Source organism: Ochotona curzoniae, unplaced genomic scaffold (assembly GCF_017591425.1).
Source record: "Ochotona curzoniae isolate NIBS_2020 unplaced genomic scaffold, NIBS_Ocur_1.0 contig_2688, whole genome shotgun sequence".
NCBI classification, from domain to species: domain Eukaryota; kingdom Metazoa; phylum Chordata; class Mammalia; order Lagomorpha; family Ochotonidae; genus Ochotona; species Ochotona curzoniae.
In genome coordinates, this window is record NW_024465553.1 from 24062742 (window position 1) to 24068848 (window position 6107).

The following is a 6107-nucleotide window of genomic DNA, read 5'->3' on the forward strand; positions in this document are numbered from 1 at the left end:
GTGGGGGAGTGGACTGTGGTAGCTCTAATGGCCGAGAGAGAGGGCTTCTTTATCCCTAGCACTACAAAGAAAAGTCTCTAGGTTTATCCTAAGGTGTTGAGGGCTAGGCTATGGGGCAAGGGCCAAGGTTCTGAGAACCCAGCACACAGATGCCCAACCAGGACTGGATCTCTACCCATTCAGGAGTGAATTAGCAGAGCTTTGATCGAAATTCCTTCCATAGCCTTGTTGGTGTCATGTCGGGTACCAGCCACTCACGTTGACTTTGGGTATGTCACTCTAATCGCAGAGGTGAAAGTAACAGGATTTTAGGGAGAAAAATCTAAGGACATGCTTTGCGGGGTCGATCCAGAGTCCAGCATGATGACAGGCCAGTAAGGCTGCTGCCTGCGATGCCAACATCCCATGTGGGCACCCGTTCAAGTGCTGGCTATCTCCCTCATGATCCAGCTCGCTGATACTACACTTGGGAAAGCAGCAGAGGCTGATTCAAGTGCTTGGGGCTCTGTGGGAGGCCAGGATGGAGCCATCTGGGATGCAGGATTTGTCTCTCTCAATGTGTGTGTTTCTCTTTGTGTGTCATTCTGTCTTTCAAGTAAGTTCATCTTAAAAACAAGAAATAAACAGAGCATCAAGCAACACAACACAGCCAGGCCCCTGCAAGTCCTTTTGTGTGACTGGAGTGGAGGCCATGGACCAAGGATAGCCCAGTCTGCAACAATGGGTAGGGGCCATGTTCTACAGGCTCAGCAGGACGGTTTTAAGCTCAGATGAGGCGTGTTTGCAAATGCCAGTCCAGTGGCCAGGAGGAGGAGGGCAGGCAAGCCTGGGGGTCAGAAGTACTGGTAAAATGCCTCCCAAAGTCCAGCCGGGGGGAGAGACGTGCTGGGGGCTCTAACTGAGGCAACAGCTGTGCAGTGGGAGAGGAAAGACAGAGATGAGAGCATAAAGAGGAAGAACCCACAGTGGCACACTCGGGGTGAAGGATAACAGAAGACCAGGAGTCTTGGAGGGGCCCCTGAGTTTTGACTTAGAATCTTGCGTAGGTTAGAAACACAGGAGAAATGTGTCTGTCGGGGGAAGATGATAGAGTGGCCAACACGTGCATCCTCATGGATGAAGGTCTCACTTGCCTTAGTCATTTTAAATGTTTCATTGAAAGGAAAAGATACAGAAAGAGAGAGAGAGATCGTCCACCTGTTGGCCGTGGTAGGCAGGAGCCCGGGACTCGGCACGGAGCCTCTCCCGATGCCTCCTGTGTGGTGTGCATCAGCAGGCACTGGACTCAGGAAGGGAGCTGGAACTTGAACCCAGGCCCTCGGTAGGAGATGCAACTGTCCCATGAGATGTCTTAGTGATGTGCTGGACTCCCCGGCCAAAACGTGCCTGTTTCCAGGGCAGCCCCCTCACAGGCCAGCAAACACACTCCTTCAGAAAGGAGACTACCTGGTCCTCCAAAACCTACCGGAGACAGAGACTTGCAATGGTAGTCGCTGCTCTGCCTGGCCGTTGTGCCATGGGGCTCGCCACCCTGGGGACAGGGAAAGGTGGCTCTCACGTACAGAAAACCAGCAGGTCAGGGTAGGGAGGAGGGGTCTGAAGAGGAAGCCTGGTAGCCACGGGGGCTGGTGGTGTCAGGCTGCGGCATGGTGCAGACAGCAGTCCCAAGGTGCCGCCTGGCTTTTGTGCCTCACTGCTTGGCTGGAGGCCTGCAGCGGCCCCTGGCAGCAGGATCCTGTGTCCACTGGTAGTGGCCACACCAGGTGAGGCAAGTGCACAGTGACTTTAACCTGGGAACAGGACCGCTTCCTGCCCTGGGGCCCCTGCATTTGAGTGTGGCTCAGAGAAATCCAACAGCCCTTAGAAGGGGGGTGGGGAACCTGTTTTCCATGAAAGGGTCGTTTGGATATTTATCACATTGTGAGAGTCCCACAAAATTACCACCTTCAAAATCAGCCTGCTGGTGGGTAGCATGCCCAGATGCACGCGGGAGACATGACAGCCAGCTCATCCAGGCCAGCAGAGGATGTCAAGTGGCTCGTCAGAGGATGGAAAGCAGAACAGGTTGGACCACTCTCCTGGCCAAGCTTTGCAGCTAGTGTCTGGGTCTGTGGATGCACACTGAGGTGCCCTTGGTCAGCCATAGATCTTGCAAAGATTTTTCTCAACCCTGATGCAGCAAAGCTGACGACAACTCAGAACTATTAAAACCACTCAAGTAACACCTGTGAGACACTCTTCCCCACAATGAGGGTTTCTAAAGCACCAGCAACAGACTGTCCCCCGGGCACCAATGTCGTTTGGCAGCAAGCAGTGACCCCACAGTGCACACAGGAGAAAAATAACTCCCCACCCTGATGGGGCATGCAACTCTCTTCATTATGTGTACAATATTAAAAAATAAAATTTTAAAAATGAAAAAAAAAAAAAAGAGCTTGCCAGTGCCTTCTTAAATCTCCAGTCCTGCCTGCCTGTGGTTGTCCTGGCAGGGCCAGACCAAGTGATGTTGCAGGGCCCTATGGATGGGCGTCCCACTCCTGCTAGGGAGGGAGGTGAGAGCCTGGGGACCATTCCCAGGTTCATGCCAGGGCAACAGACCAGCAGAGCTAAGACAGGACCCACTAGCCAGGTGCCTGTTCACCTAAACTGTACCTATGGATGCCTCCAGACAGGTAGATGAAGGATGTCACCACTCAGGCCAGCGAGGACCAGAGGACAGCACAGGGGCCACCACCCAGGCCATCCCAGGGTTGGGGAGGGAGGCTGGCAGGAGGGGACATACACATGGATTTGTGTGTTTACCCAAAAGAGGCTTCAGTCACTCCATCCACTGATTCACTCACCCAATGGCTTCAACAACCAGAGTTGGGCCTGGCCAAACTGAAGAGCCCTGCCAGGCACATTAGCAGGGTGCTGGACTGGAAGGGGAGCAGCCAGGACTTGAACTGCTGGCCACACGGAATGGCAGCATTGCAAACTCAAGCCACCGCACGGCAACACCGGTTTTGGGTCGACGGCCAAATGCTGCTGTTTCTCTGTACTGCTCGCTTGTCTTCTGTCTGCATCTCTTTTCCCTTCTGAGGACAAAAAAAGAAACCCTCTTTTCAGGCCCTTCCGCGCTCTACCCCGCCCCGCTCTCTGAGCCCTACCAGTGGCCTGGCACCTGGGAGGGGAGCTCTGAGCAAGCCTCCTCTTCTGCATGAGCTTAGCCCTGACCCCGTGGTGATGCTCTGTCCTGAAGTCCCCTGCGACCACCTCCTGATGCTACCTGCCACAGGCATGCCATGCCACAGGCATGCCCTGCCAGCCAGCCCCCTGCGGCACCTGGGGGGGCGGGGGGCGAGAGGGGGGAACTGGTGGCGGCTGGTCGCCGGCTGCAGTGTTTTCTGTCATAGTGAGGAAGCAGCAAGAAACCGCAGCACTGCAATTTCCTCTTGGGCTCCCGGCGACGGGTGGCGACAGATTGGCAGAGGCTGGGGCCAGAGCCCTGTCCTTACTCGCCCGTTGATTGTTGCCTTCGCGGTGGGAAAGGCGTAAGCAGGTGAGGAGGGCGGACAGGCAGGGCCGTGCTGGGGGCAGGGCTCGCTGTGTCTGGCTTCTCGGAGAGAGACACTTCCAGGGTGTCCGCTGCCACCTGTGCCACACGTTTGCAAGCTGTCAGCAGGAGGAGACAAAGGCCTGCTTCACTGTGTGCCCCCAGGGGAATAAAGCCTTCCTTTTGTCACCCTGGCAAGGGAGTTTGGTGTGTCAAGAAGAGACCCAAGTGGGATGCTGGTGCCACAGGTAGAGGCTTAGCCTGTTATGCTACGGCATCAAGCTTCCTTCTCCTCCCCACCCCCAGGAGGTGACGCTTGAGGACGTCACAGGCCAGAGATCCTGCCGTCCTCCCCACGTGACGATTCTCCCATCAGTCCGGGCAACCTTGGAGGGTACAGGCTTGATTTCATGAAGAAAATCAACACATTTCATGTTTCTTCCTATCCTTTATGGCCTCGGTGTTATTCATGTTATTGGTTTTATTGATTTCTAGGATGTGAAATGTCACTCTAGGGCAGAGTCTGGAAGCCTCAGGAGAGAGTCCAGGCCAGCTACTGAAGGAAGCACGGCCCACGTTCCCATCGGACTGGGTCATCACAGACCTGGATGGAGAGCAATGGGAGAGATGGAGGCAGCTTTTCCGCAACAGCTGGAGCTGAGCCAATCCGAAGCCAGGAGCCAGGAGCCTCTTCCAGGTCTCTCACAACAGGACAGTGTCCCAAGGCCTTGATCATCCTTGACTGCTTTCCCAGGCGAGATGCAGGGAGCTGGATGGGAAGCAGGGCTGCCGGGACTAGAACCGGCGCCCATATGGGATCCTGGTGCTTACAAGGTGAGGACTTTAGCCGCTAGGCTACCACGCCAGGCCATAAATACATTTTCTTTCTTTCTTTCTTTCTTTTTATTGATTACATTGCATTATGTGACACAGTTTTATAGGCACTGGGATTCCCCCCTCCCTTCCCCAAAACCCGCCCCACCCCCATGGTGGATTCTTGTTGCACTGCCACAGTTCAAATTCAGTTGAGATTCTTTCCTTGCAAACATCTACAAAGCATTTTCTAAAAGAGCAAGGTTTTTTTTTTTTTTTTTTTTTTTTTTTTTAAGTTTACATGTACTTGAAAAGCTGAGAAATGCTTCATTCATTAGCTCACTTCCCAAATGCCTACGATAGCTAGTGCTGGGGACAGGCTGTAGCCAGGAGTCAGGAACTGAATCCCGGCTTCACACGCAGGGAGATGGTATGGACCTCAGCACGTGAGCCACTGGACACTGACTCCAGGATGTGTTAATAGGAATGCTGGATTGAGAGTATAGTGGGGGCCCAGTGCGGTAGCCTAGTGGCTAAAGTCCTCACCTTGCACATGTTGCGATCCCATATGGGTGCCGGTTCTAATCCTGGCCACTCCAATTCCCATCCAGCTCCCTTCTTGTGACCTAGGAAAGCAGTGGAGCATGGCCCAAAGCCTCGGGACTCTACACCCGTGTGGGAGATCTGGAAGAGGCTTCTGGCTCCTGGCTTCAGATCAGCTGGGCTCCAAATGATGCAGCTGCTTGGGGAGTGAACCATCAGACGGAAGATCTTCCTCTCTGTCTCTCCTTCTCTCTGTATATTTGACTTTCTAGTAACAGTAAATAAATCTTTAAAAAAAAAATAAAAGGAAGTGTAGCAGGCAGGACTTGGACTAGTACTTGAACTGGAGCTCCAGTGTAGGACCCAGGTGTCCTGGTTGGCAGCCTATTTGACCCAAGAGCTGCTGCTAGTATTATTATTATTATTATTATTATTATTAGGTGCAGCATAAGGCCCTCAACAATCCTGCCATACTGATGATATTATTCCAACTTTGTAGATCAAGAAACCAAGGCTTGACGAATTTAAATGACTTGCTGGGGTCACCGAGAGGCAGTGTTCTTCAAATCCTGTTGGACTCTGGATTTGAACTTGGATCTGTTTGAATTGCAGCCAGGATTTTGTCTCTCAAAGGATTCTAGCTCACATTTCAGCCTAGGAGAACGCATGTGGAAGACCTACTTCCTTTCTGGCCCCCACTCTGTGTTTATCAAGTCCGGGAGTCTGAAGACTCCGCCGGGAGAATGCGTGCGCGGCTCTCTTCTGCCCCCTGGAGGACACAGCCTGCACCGCGGAGAGCAAGTTGAAAATCAAACGCTCAAAATCCTAACAGAACCAGCCCTTAAAAAAATAATAATAAAAATCGAAAACTAAAACAACCTTACATTTCACAAAAGGGATATCTTCAAAGGCTGGGGATTATCTGGGCCAACGTATTGGAGCTCTCATTCTAAACACGCACCTGGAATCATGGATACTTGGCGTTGGCTAGCTTTGAGAAGCAGACATATCCAGGGCGTACAAGGGTTTGAAGGACATCACCTATGTGTCCAAGCCACTTATCTTTTTAAAAAATATTTATTTATTTTTACTGAAAAGTCAGGTATACAGAGAGGAGAAGCGACAGAGAAGATCTTCCATCCACTGATTCACTCCCCAAGTGGTCTCAACCGCTGGAGCTGAGCCAATCCAAAGCCAGGAACCAGGAGCTTCTTCC